The following is a 19,652-nucleotide window of genomic DNA, read 5'->3' as shown; positions in this document are numbered from 1 at the left end:
CGTGCTCAGCACCCTCCTCCCGCCCTGTGGTGCAACTGATGTCCCTTTCACCAAAAATGTACTCAATGGGACCGTAATGTTGCAACCACACACAAGTTGACCTGCTGTGAGGAAAAAACGAGTTAGTACATTTCAAACATGAAAAAGGTCATTTTAAAATCAACATGAAAAACCAAAATTCCAAAAGTATCAAACACAAAGAAATGCTTACCGAAGAGAGAAAATGTAACGTGCTCAGCACCCTCCTCCCGCCCTGTGGTGCAACTGATGTCCCTCTCTCCAAAAATGTACTCAATGGGACCGTAATGTTGCAACCACACACAAGTTGACCTGCTGTGAGAAAAAAACGAGTTAGTACATTTCAAACATGAAAAAGGTCATTTTAAAATCAACATGAAAAACCAAAATTCCAAAAGTATCAAACACAAAAAAATGCTTACCGAAGAGAGAAAATGTAACGTGCTCAGCACCCTCCTCCCGCCCTGTGGTGCAACTGATGTCCCTTTCTCCAAAAATGTACTCAATGGGACCGTAATGTTGCAACCACACACAAGTTGCCCTGCTGTGAGGAAAAAACGAGTTAGTACATTTCAAACATGAAAAAGGTCATTTTAAAATCAACATGAAAAACAAAAATTCCAAAAGTATCAAACACAAAAAAATGCTTACCGAAGAGAGAAAATGTAACATGCTCAGCACCCTCCTCCCGCCCTGTGGTGCAACTAATGTCCCTCTCTCCAAAAATGTACTCAATGGGACCGTAATGTTGCAACCACACACAAGTTGACCTGCTGTGGGGAAAAAACGAGTTAGTACATTTCAAACATGAAAAAGGTCATTTTAAAATCAACATAAAAAACCAAAACTCCAAAAGTAACAAACACAAAAAAATGCTTACCGAAGAAAGAAAATGTATCGTGCTTGGCATCTTCCTCCCTCCCTGTGGTGCAACTGATGTCCCTTTCTCCAAAAATATACTCAATGGGACCGTAATGTTGCAACCACACACAAGTTGCCCTGCTGTGAGGAAAAAACGAGTTAGTACATTTCAAACATGAAAAAGGTCATTTTAAAATCAACATGAAGAACCAAAATTCCAAAAGTAACAAACACAAAAAAATGCTTACCGAAGAGAGAAAATGTAACGTGCTCAGCACCCTCCTCCCGCCCTGTGGTGCAACTGATGTCCCTCTCTCCAAAAATGTACTCAATGGGACTGTAATGTTGCAACCACACACAAGTTGACCTGCTGTGAGGAAAAAACGAGTTAGTACATTTCAAACATGAAAAAGGTCATTTTAAAATCAACATGAAAAAGCAAAATTCCAAAAGTATCAAACACAAAAAAATGCTTACCGAAGAGAGAAAATGTAACGTGCTCAGCACCCTCCTCCCGCCCTGTGGTGCAACTGATGTCCCTTTCTCCAAAAATGTACTCAATGGGACCGTAATGTTGCAACCACACACAAGTTGACCTGCTGTAAGGAAAAAACAAGTTAGTACACTTCAAACATGAAAAAGGTCATTTTAAAATCAACATGAAAAACTAAAATTCCAAAAGTATCAAACACAAAAAAATGCTTACCGAAGAGAGAAAATGTAACGTGCTCAGCACCCTCCTCCCGCCCTGTGGTGCAACTGATGTCCCTCTCTCCAAAAATGTACTCAATGGGACCGTAATGTTGCAACCACACACAAGTTGACCTGCTGTGAGGAAAAAACGAGTTAGTACACTTCAAACATGAAAAAGGTCATTTTAAAATCAACATGAAAAACAAAAATTCCAAAAGTATCAAACACAAAAAAATGCTTACCGAAGAGAGAAAATGTAACGTGCTCAGCACCCTCCTCCCGCCCTGTGGTGCAACTGATGTCCCTTTCTCCAAGAATGTACTCAATGGGACCGTAATGTTGCAACCACACACAAGTTGACCTGTTGTGAGGAAAAAACGAGTTAGTACATTTCATACATGAAAAAGGTCATTTTAAAATCAACATGAAAAACCAAAATTCCAAAAGTATCAAACACAAAAAAATGCTTACCGAAGAGAGAAAATGTAACGTGCTCAGCACCCTCCTCCCGCCCTGTGGTGCAACTGATGTCCCTTTCTCCAAAAATGTACTCAATGGGACCGTAATGTTGCAACCACACACAAGTTCACCTGCTGTGAGAAAAAAACGAGTTAGTACACTTCAAACATGAAAAAGGTCATTCTAAAATCAACATGAAAAACCAAAATTACAAAAGTATCAAACACAAAAAAATGCTTACCGAAAAGAGAAAATGTAGCGTGCTCAGCACCCTCCTCCCGCCCTGTGGTGCAACTGATGTCCCTTTCTCCAAAAATGTACTCAATGGGTCCGTAATGTTCAACCACACACAAGTTGACCTGCTGTGAGGAAAAAACGAGTTAGTACATTTCAAACATGAAAAAGGTCATTTTAAAATCAACATGAAAAACCAAAATTCCAAAAGTATCAAACACAAAAAAATGCTTACGGAAGAGAGAAAATGTAACGTGCTCACCACCCTCCTCCCGCCCTGTGGTGCTACTGATGTCCCTTTCTCCAAAAATGTACTCAATGGGACCGTAATGTTGCAACCACACACAAGTTGAACTGCTGTGAGGAAAAAATGAGTTAGTACATTTCAAACATGAAAAAGGTCATTTTAAAATCAACATGAAAAACCAAAATTCCAAAAGTATCAAACAAAAAAAAAATGCTTACCGAAGAGAGAAAATGTAACGTGCTCAGCAAGCTCCTCCCGCCCTGTGGTGCAACTGATGTCCCTCTCTCCAAAAATGTACTCAATGGGACCGTAATGTTGCAACCACACACAAGTTGACCTGCTGTGAGGAAAAAACGAGTTAGTACATTTCAAAAATGAAAAAGGTCATTTTAAAATCAACATGAAAAACCAAAATTCCAAAAGTATCAAACACAAAAAAATGCTTACCGAAGAGAGAAAATGTAACGTGCTCAGCACCCTCCTCCCGCCCTGTGGTGCAACTGATGTCCCTCTCTCCAAAAATGTACTCAATGGGACCGTAGTGTTGCAACCACACACAAGTTGACCTGCTGTGAGGAAAAAACGAGGTAGTACATTTCAAACATGAAAAAGGTCATTTTAAAATCAACATGAAAAACCAAAATTCCAAAAGTATCAAACACAAAAAAATGCTTACCGAAGAGAGAAAATGTAATGTGCTCAGCAACCTCCTCCCGCCCTGTGGTGCAACTGATGTCCCTCTCTCCAAAAATGTACTCAATGGGACTGTAATGTTGCAACCACACACAAGTTGACCTGCTGTGAGGAAAAAACGAGTTAGTACATTTCAAACATGAAAAAGGTCATTTTAAAATCAACATGAAAAAGCAAAATTCCAAAAGTATCAAACACAAAAAAATGCTTACCGAAGAGAGAAAATGTAACGTGCTCAGCACCCTCCTACCGCCCTGTGGTGCAACTGATCTCCCTCTCTCCAAAAATGTACTCAATGGGACCGTAATGTTGCAACCACACACAAGTTGACCTGCTGTGAGGAAAAAACGTGTTAGTACATTTCAAACATGAAAAAGGTCATTTTACAATCAACATGAAAAACAAAAATTCCAAAAGTATCAAACACAAAAAAATGCTTACCGAAGAGGAAAATGTAACGTGCTCAGCACCCTCCTCCCGCCCTGTGGTGCAACTGATGTCCCTCTCTCCAAAAATGTACTCAATGGGACCGTAATGTTGCAACCACACACAAGTTGACGTGCTGTGAGGAAAAAACGAGTTAGTACATTTCAAACATGAAAAAGGTCATTTTAAAATCAACATGAAAAACCAAAATTCCAAAAGTATCAAACACAAAAAAATGCTTACCGAAGAGAGAAAATGTAACGTGCTCAGCACCCTCCTCCCGCCCTGTGGTGCAACTGATGTCCCTCTCTCCAAAAATGTACTCAATGGGACCGTAATGTTGCAACCACACACAAGTTGACCTGCTGTGAGGAAAAAACGAGTTAGTACATTTCAAACATGAAAAAGGCCATTTTAAAATCAACATGAAAAACCAAAATTCCAAAAGTATCAAACACAAAAAAATGCTTACCGAAGAGAGAAAATGTAACGTGCTCAGCACCCTCCTCCCGCCCTGTGGTGCAACTGATGTCCCTTTCACCAAAAATGTACTCAATGGGACCGTAATGTTGCAACCACACACAAGTTGACCTGCTGTGAGGAAAAAACGAGTTAGTACATTTCAAACATGAAAAAGGTCATTTTTAAATCAACATGAAAAACCAAAATTACAAAAGTATCAAACACAAAAAAATGCTTACCGAAGAGATAAAATGTAACGTGCTCAGCACCCTCCTCCCGCCCTGTGGTGCAACTCATGTCCCTCTCTACAAAAATGTACTCAATGGGACCGTAATGTTGCAACCACACACAAGTTGACCTGCTGTGAGGAAAATACGAGTTAGTACATTTCAAACATGAAAAAGGTCATTTTAAAATCAACATGAAAAACAAAAATTCCAAAAGTATCAAACACAAAAAAATGCTTACCGAAGAGAGAAAATGTAACATGCTCAGCACCCTCCTCCCGCCCTGTGGTGCAACTAATGTCCCTCTCTCCAAAAATGTACTCAATGGGACCGTAATGTTGCAACCACACACAAGTTGACCTGCTGTGGGGAAAAAACGAGTTAGTACATTTCAAACATGAAAAAGGTCATTTTAAAATCAACATAAAAAACCAAAATTCCAAAAGTAACAAACACAAAAAAATGCTTACCGAAGAAAGAAAATGTAACGTGCTTGGCATCTTCCTCCCTCCCTGTGGTGCAACTGATGTCCCTTTCTCCAAAAATATACTCAATGGGACCGTAATGTTGCAACCACACACAAGTTGCCCTGCTGTGAGGAAAAAACGAGTTAGTACATTTCAAACATGAAAACGGTCATTTTAAAATCAACATGAAAAACCAAAATTCCAAAAGTATCAAACACAAAAAAATGCTTACCGAAGAGAGAAAATGTAATGTGCTCAGCACCCTCCTCCCGCCCTGTGGTGCAACTGATGTCCCTCTCTCCAGAAATGTACTCAATGGGACTGTAATGTTGCAACAACACACAAGTTGACCTGCTGTGAGGAAAAAACGAGTTAGTACATTTCAAACATGAAAAAGGTCATTTTAAAATCAACATGAAAAACCAAAATTCCAAAAGTATCAAACACAAAAAAATGCTTACCGAAGAGAGAAAATGTAACGTGCTCAGCACCCTCCTCCGGCCCTGTTGTGCAACTGATGTCCCTCTCTCCAAAAATGTACTCAATGGGACCGTAATGTTGCAACCACACACAAGTTGACCTGCTGTGAGGAAAAAACGAGTTAGTACATTTCAAACATGAAAAAGGTCATTTTAAAATCAACATGAAAAACCAAAATTCCAAAAGTATCAAACACAAAAAAATGCTTACCGAAGAGAGAAAATGTAACGTGCTCAGCACCCTCCTCCCGCCCTGTGGTGCAACTGATGTCCCTTTCACCAAAAATGTACTCAATGGGACCGTAATATTGCAACCACACACAAGTTGACCTGCTGTGAGGAAAAAACGAGTTAGTACATTTCAAACATGAAAAAGGTCATTTTAAAATCAACATGAAAAACCAAAATTCCAAAAGTATCAAACACAAAAAAATGCTTACCGAAGAGAGAAAATGTAACGTGCTCAGCACCCTCCTCCCGCCCTGTGGTGCAACTGATGTCCCTCTCTCCAAAAATGTACTCAATGGGACCGTAATGTTGCAACCACACACAAGTTGACCTGCTGTGAGGAAAAAACGAGTTAGTACATTTCAAACAAGAAAAAGGTCATTTTAAAATCAACATGAAAAACCAAAATTCCAAAAGTATCAAACACAAAAAAATGCTTACCGAAGAGAGAAAATGTAACGTGCTCAGCACCCTCCACCCGCCCTGTGGTGCAACTGATGTCCCTTTCTCCAAAAATGTACTCAATGGGACCGTAATGTTGCAACCACACACAAGTTGCCCTGCTGTGAGGAAAAAACGAGTTAGTACATTTCAAACATGAAAAAGGTCATTTTAAAATCAACATGAAAAACAAAAATTCCAAAAGTATCAAACACAAAAAAATGCTTACCGAAGAGAGAAAATGTAACATGCTCAGCACCCTCCTCCCGCCCTGTGGTGCAACTAATGTCCCTCTCTCCAAAAATGTACTCAATGGGACCGTAATGTTGCAACCACACACAAGTTGACCTGCTGTGGGGAAAAAACGAGTTAGTACATTTCAAACATGAAAAAGGTCATTTTAAAATCAACATAAAAAACCAAAACTCCAAAAGTAACAAACACAAAAAAATGCTTACCGAAGAAAGAAAATGTATCGTGCTTGGCATCTTCCTCCCTCCCTGTGGTGCAACTGATGTCCCTTTCTCCAAAAATATACTCAATGGGACCGTAATGTTGCAACCACACACAAGTTGCCCTGCTGTGAGGAAAAAACGAGTTAGTACATTTCAAACATGAAAAAGGTCATTTTAAAATCAAAATGAAAAACCAAAATTCCAAAAGTATCAAACACAAAAAAATGCTTACCGAAGAGAGAAAATGTAACGTGCTCAGCACCCTCCTCCCGCCCTGTGGTGCAACTGATGTCGCTCTCTCCAAAAATGTACTCAATGGGACTGTAATGTTGCAACCACACACAAGTTGACCTGCTGTGAGGAAAAAACGAGTTAGTACATTTCAAACATGAAAAAGGTCATTTTAAAATCAACATGAAAAAGCAAAATTCCAAAAGTATCAAACACAAAAAAATGCTTACCGAAGAGAGAAAATGTAACGTGCTCAGCACCCTCCTCCCGCCCTGTGGTGCAACTGATGTCCCTTTCTCCAAAAATGTACTCAATGGGACCGTAATGTTGCAACCACACACAAGTTGACCTGCTGTAAGGAAAAAACAAGTTAGTACATTTCAAACATGAAAAAGGTCATTTTAAAATCAACATGAAAAACCAAAATTCCAAAAGTATCAAACACAAAAAAATGCTTACCGAAGAGAGAAAATGTAACGTGCTCAGCACCCTCCTCCCGCCCTGTGGTGCAACTGATGTCCCTCTCTCCAAAAATGTACTCAATGGGACCGTAATGTTGCAACGACACACAAGTTGACCTGCTGTGAGGAAAAAACGAGTTAGTACATTTCAAACATGAAAAAGGTCATTTTAAAATCAACATGAAAAACAAAAATTCCAAAAGTATCAAACACAAAAAAATGCTTACCGAAGAGAGAAAATGTAACGTGCTCAGCACCCTCCTCCCGCCCTGTGGTGCAACTGATGTCCCTTTCTCCAAAAATGTACTCAATGGGACTGTAATGTTGCAACCACACACAAGTTGACCTGTTGCGAGGAAAAAACGAGTTAGTACATTTCAAACATGAAAAAGGTCATTTTAAAATCAACATGAAAAACCAAAATTCCAAAAGTATCAAACACAAAAAAATGCTTACCGAAGAGAGAAAATGTAACGTGCTCAGCACCCTCCTCCCGCCCTGTGGTGCAACTGATGTCCCTTTCTCCAAAAATGTACTCAATGGGACCGTAATGTTGCAACCACACACAAGTTCACCTGCTGTGAGAAAAAAACGAGTTAGTACATTTCAAACATGAAAAAGGTCATTCTACAATCAACATGAAAAACCAAAATTACAAAAGTATCAAACACAAAAAAATGCTTACCGAAAAGAGAAAATGTAGCGTGCTCAGCACCCTCCTCCCGCCCTGTGGTGCAACTGATGTCCCTTTCTCCAAAAATGTACTCAATGGGTCCGTAATGTTGCAACCACACACAAGTTGACCTGCTGTGAGGAAAAAACGAGTTAGTACATTTCAAACATGAAAAAGGTCATTTTAAAATCAACATGAAATACCAAAATTCCAAAAGTATCAAACACAAAAAAATGCTTACGGAAGAGAGAAAATGTAACGTGCTCACCACCCTCCTCCCGCCCTGTGGTGCTACTGATGTCCCTTTCTCCAAAAATGTACTCAATGGGACCGTAATGTTGCAACCACACACAAGTTGAACTGCTGTGAGGAAAAAATGAGTTAGTACATTTCAAACATGAAAAAGGTCATTTTAAAATCAACATGAAAAAGCAAAATTCCAAAAGTATCAAACACAAAAAAATGCTTACCGAAGAGAGAAAATGTAACGTGCTCAGCAAGCTCCTCCCGCCCTGTGGTGCAACTGATGTCCCTCTCTCCAAAAATGTACTCAATGGGACCGTAATGTTGCAACCACACACAAGTTGACCTGCTGTGAGGAAAAAACGAGTTAGTACATTTCAAAAATGAAAAAGGTCATTTTAAAATCAACATGAAAAACCAAAATTCCAAAAGTATCAAACACAAAAAAATGCTTACCGAAGGGAGAAAATGTAAAGTGCTCAGCACCCTCCTCCCGCCATGTGGTGCAACTGATGTCCCTCTCTCCAAAAATGTACTCAATGGGACTGTAATGTTGCAACCACACACAAGTTGACCTGCTGTGAGGAAAAAACGAGTTAGTACATTTCAAACATGAAAAAGGTCATTTTAAAATCAACATGAAAAACCAAAATTCCAAAAGTATCAAACACAAAAAAATGCTTACCGAAGAGAGAAAATGTAACGTGCTGAGCACCCTCCTCCCGCCCTGTGGTGCAACTGATGTCCCTTTCTCCAAAAATGTACTCAATGGGACCGTAATGTTGCAACCACACACAAGTTGCCCTGCTGTGAGGAAAAAACGAGTTAGTACATTTCAAACATGAAAAAGGTCATTTTAAAATCAACATGAAAAACCAAAATTCCAAAAGTATCAAACACAAAAAAATGCTTACCGAAGAGAGAAAATGTAACGTGCTCAGCAACCTCCTCCCGCCCTGTGGTGCAACTGATGTCCCTCTCTCCAAAAATGTACTCAATGGGACTGTAATGTTGCAACCACACACAAGTTGACCTGCTGTGAGGAAAAAACGAGTTAGTACATTTCAAACATGAAAAAGGTCATTTTAAAATCAACATGAAAAAGCAAAATTCCAAAAGTATCAAACACAAAAAAATGCTTACCGAAGAGAGAAAATGTAACGTGCTCAGCACCCTCCTACCGCCCTGTGGTGCAACTGATGTCCCTCTCTCCAAAAATGTACTCAATGGGACCGTAATGTTGCAACCACACACAAGTTGACCTGCTGTGAGGAAAAAACGTGTTAGTACATTTCAAACATGAAAAAGGTCATTTTAAAATCAACATGAAAAACAAAAATTCCAAAAGTATCAAACACAAAAAAATGCTTACCGAAGAGAGAAAATGTAACGTGCTCAGCACCCTCCTCCCGCCCTGTGGTGCAACTGATGTCCCTCTCTCCAAAAATGTACTCAATGGGACCGTAATGTTGCAACCACACACAAGTTGACGTGCTGTGAGGAAAAAACGAGTTAGTACATTTCAAACATGAAAAAGGTCATTTTAAAATCAACATGAAAAACCAAAATTCCAAAAGTATCAAACACAAAAAAATGCTTACCGAAGAGAGAAAATGTAACGTGCTCAGCACCCTCCTCCCGCCCTGTGGTGCAACTGAAGTCCCTCTCTCCAAAAATGTACTCAATGGGACCGTAATGTTGCAACCACACACAAGTTGACCTGCTGTGAGGAAAAAACGAGTTAGTACATTTCAAACATGAAAAAGGTAATTTTAAAATCAACATGAAAAACCAAAATTCCAAAAGTATCAAACACAAAAAAATGCTTACCGAAGAGAGAAAATGTAACGTGCTCAGCACCCTCCTCCCGCCCTGTGGTGCAACTGATGTCCCTTTCACCAAAAATGTACTCAATGGGACCGTAATGTTGCAACCACACACAAGTTGACCTGCTGTGAGGAAAAAACGAGTTAGTACATTTCAAACATGAAAAAGGTCATTTTAAAATCAACATGAAAAACCAAAATTCCAAAAGTATCAAACACAAAAAAATGCTTACCGAAGAGAGAAAATGTAACGTGCTCAGCACCCTCCTCCCGCCCTGTGGTGCAACTGATGTCCCTCTCTCCAAAAATGTACTCAATGGGACCGTAATGTTGCAACCACACACAAGTTGACCTGCTGTGAGGAAAAAACGAGTTAGTACATTTCAAACATGAAAAAGGTCATTTTTAAATCAACATGAAAAACCAAAATTCCAAAAGTATCAAACACAAAAAAATGCTTACCGAAGAGAGAAAATGTAACGTGCTCAGCACCCTCCTCCCGCCCTGTGGTGCAACTCATGTCCCTCTCTACAAAAATGTACTCAATGGGACCGTAATGTTGCAACCACACACAAGTTGACCTGCTGTGAGGAAAATACGAGTTAGTACATTTCAAACATGAAAAAGGTCATTTTAAAATCAACATGAAAAACAAAAATTCCAAAAGTATCAAACACAAAAAAATGCTTACCGAAGAGAGAAAATGTAACATGCTCAGCACCCTCCTCCCGCCCTGTGGTGCAACTAATGTCCCTCTCTCCAAAAATGTACTCAATGGGACCGTAATGTTGCAACCACACACAAGTTGACCTGCTGTGGGGAAAAAACGAGTTAGTACATTTCAAACATGAAAAAGGTCATTTTAAAATCAACATAAAAAACCAAAATTCCAAAAGTAACAAACACAAAAAAATGCTTACCGAAGAAAGAAAATGTATCGTGCTTGGCATCTTCCTCCCTCCCTGTGGTGCAACTGATGTCCCTTTCTCCAAAAATATACTCAATGGGACCGTAATGTTGCAACCACACACAAGTTGCCCTGCTGTGAGGAAAAAACGAGTTAGTACATTTCAAACATGAAAACGGTCATTTTAAAATCAACATGAAAAACCAAAATTCCAAAAGTATCAAACACAAAAAAATGCTTACCGAAGAGAGAAAATGTAATGTGCTCAGCACCCTCCTCCCGCCCTGTGGTGCAACTGATGTCCCTCTCTCCAGAAATGTACTCAATGGGACTGTAATGTTGCAACCACACACAAGTTGACCTGCTGTGAGGAAAAAACGAGTTAGTACATTTCAAACATGAAAAAGGTCATTTTAAAATCAACATGAAAAAGCAAAATTCCAAAAGTATCAAACACAAAAAAATGCTTACCGAAGAGAGAAAATGTAACGTGCTCAGCACCCTCCTCCCGCCCTGTGGTGCAACTGATGTCCCTCTCTCCAAAAATGTACTCAATGGGACCGTAATGTTGCAACCACACACAAGTTGACCTGCTGTGAGGAAAAAACGTGTTAGTACATTTCAAACATGAAAAAGGTCATTTTAAAATCAACATGAAAAACAAAAATTCCAAAAGTATCAAACACAAAAAAATGCTTACCGAAGAGGAAAATGTAACATGCTCAGCACCCTCCTCCCGCTCTGTGGTGCAACTGATGTCCCTCTCTCCAAAAATGTACTCAATGGGACCGTAATGTTGCAACCACACACAAGTTGACCTGCTGTGAGGAAAAAACGAGTTAGTACATTTCAAACAAGAAAAAGGTCATTTTAAAATCAACATGAAAAACCAAAATTCCAATAGTATCAAACACAAAAAAATGCTTACCGAAGAGAGAAAATGTAGCGTGCTCAGCACCCTCCTCCCGCCCTGTGGTGCAACTGATGTCCCTCTCTCCAAAAATGTACTCAATGGGACCGTAATGTTGCAACCACACACAAGTTGACCTGCTGTGAGGAAAAAACGAGTTAGTACGTTTCAAACATGAAAAAGGTCATTTTAAAATCAACATGAAAAACCAAAATTCCAAAAGTATCAAACAAAAAAAAATGCTTACTGAAGAGAGAAAATGTAACGTGCTCAGCACCCTCCTCCCGCCCTGTGGTGCAACTGATATCCCTCTCTCCAAAAATGTACTCAATGGGACCGTAATGTTGCAACCACACACAAGTTGACCTGCTGTGAGGAAAAAACGAGTTAGTACATTTCAAACATGAAAAAGGTAATTTTAAAATCAACATGAAAAACCAAAATTCCAAAAGTATCAAACACAAAAAAATGCTTACCGAAGAGAGAAAATGTAACGTGCTCAGCACCCTCCTCCCGCCCTGTGGTGCAACTGATGTCCCTCTCTCCAAAAATGTACTCAATGGGACCGTAATGTTGCAACCACACACAAGTTGACCTGCTGTGAGGAAAAAACGAGTTAGTACATTTCAAACATGAAAAAGGTCATTTTAAAATCAACATGAAAAACAAAAATTCCAAAAGTATCAAACACAAAAAAATGCTTACCGAAGAGAGAAAATGTAACGTGCTCAGCACCCTCCTCCCGCCATGTGGTGCAACTGATGTCCCTCTCTCCAAAAATGTACTCAATGGGACCGTAATGTCGCAACCACACACAAGTTGACCTGCTGTGAGGAAAAAAGGGGTTAGTACATTTCAAACATGAAAAAGGTCATTTTAAAATCAACATGAAAAACCAAAAATCCAAAAGTATCAAACACAAAAAAATGCTTACCGAAGAGAGAAAATGTAATGTGCTCAGCACCCTCCTCCCGCCCTGTGGTGCAACTGATGTCCCTCTCTCCAAAAATGTACTCAATGGGACCGTAATGTTGCAACCACACACAAGTTGACCTGCTGTGAGGAAAAAACGAGTTAGTACATTTCAAACATGAAAACGGTCATTTTAAAATCAACATGAAAAACCAAAATTCCAAAAGTATCAAACAAAAAAAAATGCTTACCAAAGAGAGAAAATGTAACGTGCTCAGCACCCTCCTCCCGCCCTGTGGTGTAACTGATGTCCCTCTCTCCAAAAATGTACTCAATGGGACTGTAATGTTGAAACCACACACAAGTTGACCTGCTGTGAGGAAAAAACGAGTTAGTACATTTCAAACATGAAAAAGGTCTTTTTAAAATCAACATGAAAAACTAAAATTCCAAAAGTATCAAACACAAAAAAATGCTTACCGAAGAGAGAAAATGTAACGTGCTCAGCACCATCCTCCCGCCCTGTGGTGCAACTGATGTCCCTCTCTCCAAAAATGTACTCAATGGGACCGTAATGTTGCAACCACACACAAGTTGACCTGCTGTGAGGAAAAAAGGGGTTAGTACATTTCAAACATGAAAAAGGTCATTTTAAAATCAACATGAAAAACCAAAAATCCAAAAGTATCAAACACAAAAAAATGCTTACCGAAGAGAGAAAATGTAATGTGCTCAGCACCCTCCTCCCGCCCTGTGGTGCAACTGATGTCCCTCTCTGCAAAAATGTACTCAATGGGACCGTAATGTTGCAACCACACACAAGTTGACCTGCTGTGAGGAAAAAAGGGGTTAGTACATTTCAAACATGAAAAAGGTCATTTTAAAATCAACATGAAAAAGCAAAATTCCAAAAGTATCAAACACAAAAAAATGCTTACCGAAGAGAGAAAATGTAACGTGCTCAGCACCCTCCTCCCGCCCTGTGGTGCAACTGATGTTCCTCTCTCCAAAAATGTACTCAATGGGACCGTAATGTTGCAACCACACACAAGTTGACCTGCTGTGAGGAAAAAACGAGTTAGTACATTTCAAACATGAAAAAGGTCATTTTAAAATCAACATGAAAAACCAAAATTCCAAAAGTATCAAACACAAAAAAATGCTTCCCGAAGAAAGAAAATGTATCGTACTTGGCATCTTCCTCCCGCCCTGTGGTGCAACTGATGTCCGTTTCTCAAAAAATGTACTCAATTGGACCGTAATGTTGCAACCACACACAAGTTGACCTGCTGTGAGGAAAAAACGAGTTAGTACATTTCAAACATGAAGAAGGTCATTTTAAAATCAACATGAAAAACCAAAATTCCAAAAGTATCAAACACAAAAAAATGCTTACCGAAGAAAAAAAATGTAACGTTCTCAGCACCCTCCTCCTGACCTGTGGTGCAACTGATGTCCCTCTCTCCAAAAATAGACTCAATGGGACCGTAATGTTGCAACCACACACAAGTTGGCCTGCTGTGAGGAAAAAACGAGTTAGTACATTTCAAACATGAAAAAGGACATTTTAAAATCAACATGAATAACCAAAATTCCAAAAGTATCAAACACAAAAAAATGCTTACCGAAGAGAGAAAATGTAACGTGCTCAGCACCCTCCTCCCGCCCTGTGGTGCAACTGATGTCCTTCTCTCCAAAAATGTACTCAATGGGACCGTAATGTTGCAATCACACACAAGTTGACCTGCTGTAAGGAAAAAACGAGTTAGTACATTTCAAACATGAAAAAGGTCATTTTACAATCAACATGAAAAACAAAAATTCCAAAAGTATCAAACACAAAAAAATGCTTACCGAAGAAAAAAAATGTATCGTGCTTGGCATCTTCCTCCCGCCCTGTGGTGCAACTGATGTCCCCTTCTCCAAAATTATACTCAATGGGACCGTACGGTTGCAACCACACACAAGTTGATCTGCTGTGAGTAAAAAACGAGTTAGTACATTTCCAACATGAAAAAGGTCATTTTAAAATCAACATGAAAAACCAAAATTCCAAAAGTATCAAACACAAAAAAATGCTTACCGAAGAGAGAAAATGTAACGTGCTCAGCACCCTCCTCCCGCCCTGTGGTGCAGCTGATGTCCCTCTCGCCAAAAATGTACTCAATAGGACCGTAATGTTGCAACCACACACAAGTTGACCTGCTGTGAGGAAAAAACGAGTTAGTACATTTCAAACATGAAAAAGGTCATTTCAAAATCAACATGAAAAACAAAAATTCCAAAAGAATCAAACACAAAAAAATGCTTACCGAAGAAAAGAAATGTATCGTGTTTGGCACCTTCCTCCCACTCTGTGGTGCAACTGATGTCCCTTTCTCCAAAAATATACTCAATGGGACCGTAATGTTGCAACCACACACAAGTTCACCTGCTGTGAAGAAAAAACGAGTTAGTACATTTCAAACATGAAAAAGGTCATTTAAAAATCAACATGAAAAACCAAAATTCCAAAAGTATCAAACACAAAAAAATGCTTACCGAAGAGAGAAAATGTAACGTGCTCAGCACCCTCCTCCCGCCCTGTGGTGCAACTGATGCCCTCTCTCCAAAAATGTACTCAATGGGACCGTAATGTTGCAACCACACACAAGTTGACCTGCTGTGAGGAAAAAATGAGTTAGTACATTTCAAACATGAAAAAGGTCATTTTAAAATCAACATGAAAAACCAAAATTCGAAAAGTATCAAACAAAAAAAAATGCTTACCGAAGAGGGAAAATTTAACGTGCTCAGCACCCTCCTCCCGCCCTGTGGTGCAACTGATGTCCCTCTCTCCAAAAATATACTCAATGGGACCGTAATGTTGCAACCACACACAAGTTGACCTGCTGTGAGGAAAAAACAAGTTAGTACATTTCAAACATGAAAAAGGTCATTTTAAAATCAACATGAAAAACCAAAATTCCAAAAGTATCAAACACAAAAAAATGCTTACCGAAGAAAAAGAAAGTAACGTGATCGGCACCCTCCCTCCGCCCTGTGGTGCAACTGATGTCCCTTTCTCCAAAAATATACTCAATGGACCGTAATGTTGCAACCACACACAAGTTGATCTGCTGGGAGGAAAAAACGAGTTAGTACATTTCAAACATGAAAAAGGTCATTTGAAAATCACCATGAAAAACCAAAATACCAAAAGTATCAAACACAAAAAAATGCTTACCGAAGAAAAAAAATGTAACGTGCTCGGCACCCTTCTCACGCCCTGTGGTGCAACTGATGTCCCTTTCTCCAAAAATATACTCAATGGAACCTTAATGTTGCAACCACACAGAAGTTGACCTGCTGTGAGGAAAAAACAAGTTAGTACATTTCAAACATGAAAAAGGTCATTTTAAAATCAACATGAAAAACCAAAATTCCAAAAGTATCAAACACAAAAAATTGCTTACCGAAGAAAAAAAATGTAACGTGCTCGGCACCCTCCTCCCGCCCTGTGGTGCAACTGATGTCCGTTTCTCCAAAAATATACTCAATGGGACCGTAATGTTGCAACCACACACAAGTTGACCTGCTGTGAGGAAAAAACGAGTTAGTACATTTCAAACATGAAAAAGGTCATTTTAAAATCAACATGAAAAACGAAAATTCCAAAAGTATCAAACACAAAAAAATGCTTACCGAAGAAAAAAAATGTATCGTGCTTGGCATCTTCCTCCCGCCCTGTGGTGCAACTGATGTCCCTTTCACCAAAATAATACTCAATGGGACCGTAATGTTGCAACCACACACAAGTTGACCTGCTGTGAGGAAAAAACGAGTTAGTACATTTCAAACATGAAAAAGGTCATTTTAAAATCAACATGAAAAACCAAAATTCCAAAAGTATCAAACACAAAAAAATGCTTACCGAAGAAAGAAAATGTATCGTGCTTGGCATCTTCCTCCCGCCCTGTGGTGCAACTGATGCCCCTTTCTCCAAAAATATACTCAACGGGACCGTAATGTTGCAACCACACACAAGTTGACCTGCTGTGAGGAAAAAACGAGATAGTACATTTCAAACATGAAAAAGGTCATTTTAAAATCAACATGAAACACAAAAATTCCGAAAGTATCAAACACAAAAAAATGCTTACCGAAGAAAGAAAATGTATCGCGCTTGGCATCTTCCTCCCGCCCTGTGGTGCAACTGATGTCCCTTTCTCCAAAAATATACTCAATGGGACCGTAATATTGCAACCACACACAAGTTGACCTGCTATGAGGAAAAAACGAGTTAGTACATTTCAAACATGAAAAAGGTCATTTTAAAATCAACATGAAAAACCAAAATTCCAAAAGTATCAAACACAAAGAAATGCATACCGAAGAAAAAAAATGTAACGTGCTCGGCACCCCCACCCGTCCTGTGGTGCAACTGATGTCCCTTTCTCCAAAAATATACTCAATGGGACCGTAATGTTGCAACCACACACAAGTTGACCTGCTGTGAGGAAAAAACGAGTTAGTACATTTCAAACATGAAAAAGGTCATTTTAAAATCAACATGAAAAACCAAAAATCCAAAAGTATCAAACACAAAAAAATGCTTACCGAAGAAAGAAAATGTATCGTGCTTGGCATCTTCCTCCCGCCCTGTGGTGCAACTGATGTCCCTTTCTCCAAAAATATACTCAATGGGACCGTAATGTTGCAACCACACACAAGTTGACCTGCTGTGAGGAAAAAACGTGTTAGTACATTTCAAACATGAAAAAGGTCATTTTAAAATCAACATGAAAAACCAAAATTCCAAAAGTATAAAACACAAAAAAATGCTTACCGAAGAAAGTAAATGTATCGTGCTTGGCATCTTCCTCCCGCCCTGTGGTGCAACTGATGCCCCTTTCTCCAAAAATATACTCAATGGGACCGTAATGTTGCAACCACACACAAGTTGACCTGCTGTGAGGAAAAAACGAGTTAGTACATTTCAAACATGAAAAAGGTCATTTTAAAATCAACATGAAAAACCAAAATTCCAAAAGCATCAAACACAAAAAAATGCTTACCGGAGAAAGATAATGTATTGTGCTAAGCATCTTCCTCCCGCCCTGTGGTGCAACTGATGTCCCTTTCTCCAAAAATATACTCAATGGGACTGTAATGTTGCAACCACACACAAGTTGACCCGCTGTGAGGAAAAAACGAGTTAGTACATTTCAAACATGAAAAAGGTCATTTTAAAATCAACATGAAAAACAAAAATTCCAAAAGTATCAAACACCAAAAAATGCTTACTGAAGAAAAAAAGGGTAACGTGCTCGGCACCCTCCTCCCGCCCTGTGGGGCATCTGATGTCCCTTTCTCCAAAAATATACTCAATGGGACCGTAATGTTGCAACCACACACAAGTTGACCTGCTGTGAGGAAAAAACGAGTTAGTACATTTCAAACATGAAAAAGGTCATTTTAAAATCAACATGAAAAACCAAAATTCCAAAAGTATCAAACACAAAAAAATGCTTACCGAAGAAAGAAAATGTATCGCGCTTGGCATCTTCCTCCCGCCCTGTGGTGCAACTGATGTCCCTTTCTCCAAAAATATACTCAATGGGACCGTAATGTTGCAACCACACACAAGTTGACCTGCTGTGAGGGAAAAACGAGTTAGTACATTTCAAACATGAAAAAGGACATTCTAAAATCAACATGAAAAACCAAAATTCCAAAAGTATCAAACACAAAAAAATTCTTACCGAAGAAAAAAAATGTAACGTGCTCGGCACCCTCCTCAAGCCCTGTGGTGCAACTGATGTCCCTTTCTCCAAAAATATACTCAATGGGACCGTAAGGTTGCAACCACACACAAGTTGACCTGCTGTGAGGAAAAAACGAGTTAGTACATTTCAAACATGAAAAAGGTCATTTTAAAATCAACATGAAAAACAAAAATTCCAAAAGTATCAAACACAAAAAAATGCTTACCGAAGAAAGAGAATGTAACGTGCTTGGCATCTTCCTCCCGCCCTGTGGTGCAACTGGTGTCCCTTTCTCCAAAAATATACTCAATGGGACCGTAATGTTGCAACCACACACAAGTTGACCTGCTGTGAGGAAAAAACGAGTTAGTACATTTCAAACATGAAAAAGTTCATTTTAAAATCAACACGAAAAACCAAAATTCCAAAAGTATCAAACACAAAAAAAAGCTTACCGAAGAAAGAAAATGTATCGTGCTTGGCATCTTCCTCCCGCCCTGTGGTGCAACTGGTGTCCCTTTCTCCAAAAATATACTCAATGGGACCGTAATGTTGCAACCACACACAAGTTGACCTGCTGTGAGGAAAAAACGAGTTAGTACATTTCAAACATGAAAAAGGTCATTTTAAAATCAACATGAAAAACCAAAATTCCAAAAGTATCAAACACAAAAAAATGCTTACCGAAGAAAGAAAATGTATCGTGCTTGGCATCTTCCTCCCGCCCTGTGGTGCAACTGATGTAACTTTCTCCAAAAATATACTCAATGGGACCGTAATGTTGCAACCACACACAAGTTGACCTGCTGTGAGGAAAAAACGAGTTAGTACATTTCAAACATGAAAAAGGTCATTTTAAAATCAACATGGAAAACCAAAATTCCAAAAGTATCAAACACAAAAAAATGCTTACCGGAGAAAGAAAATGTATCGTGCTTGGCATCTTCCTCCCGCCCTGTGGTGCAACTGATGTCCCTTTCTCCAAAAATATACTCAATGGGACTGTAATGTTGCAACCACACACAAGTTGACCTGCTGTGAGGAAAAAACGAGTTAGTACATTTCAAACATAAAAAAGGTCATTTTAAAATCAACATGAAAAACAAAAATTCCAAAAGTATCAAACACAAAAAAATGCTTACCGAAGAAAAAAAATGTAACGTGCTCGGCACCCTCCTCCCGCCCTGTGGTGCAACTGATGTCCCTTTCTCCAAAAATATACTCAATGGGACCGCAATGTTGCAACCACACACAAGTTGACCTGTTGTGAGGAAAAAACGAGTTAGTACATTTCAAACATGAAAAAGGTCATTTTAAAATCAACATGAAAAACCAAAATCCAAAAGTATCAA

This window comes from Schistocerca americana, chromosome 9, assembly GCF_021461395.2.
Source record: "Schistocerca americana isolate TAMUIC-IGC-003095 chromosome 9, iqSchAmer2.1, whole genome shotgun sequence".
Classification (NCBI taxonomy): Eukaryota; Metazoa; Arthropoda; class Insecta; order Orthoptera; family Acrididae; genus Schistocerca; species Schistocerca americana.
This window is presented reverse-complemented; position numbering follows the sequence as displayed.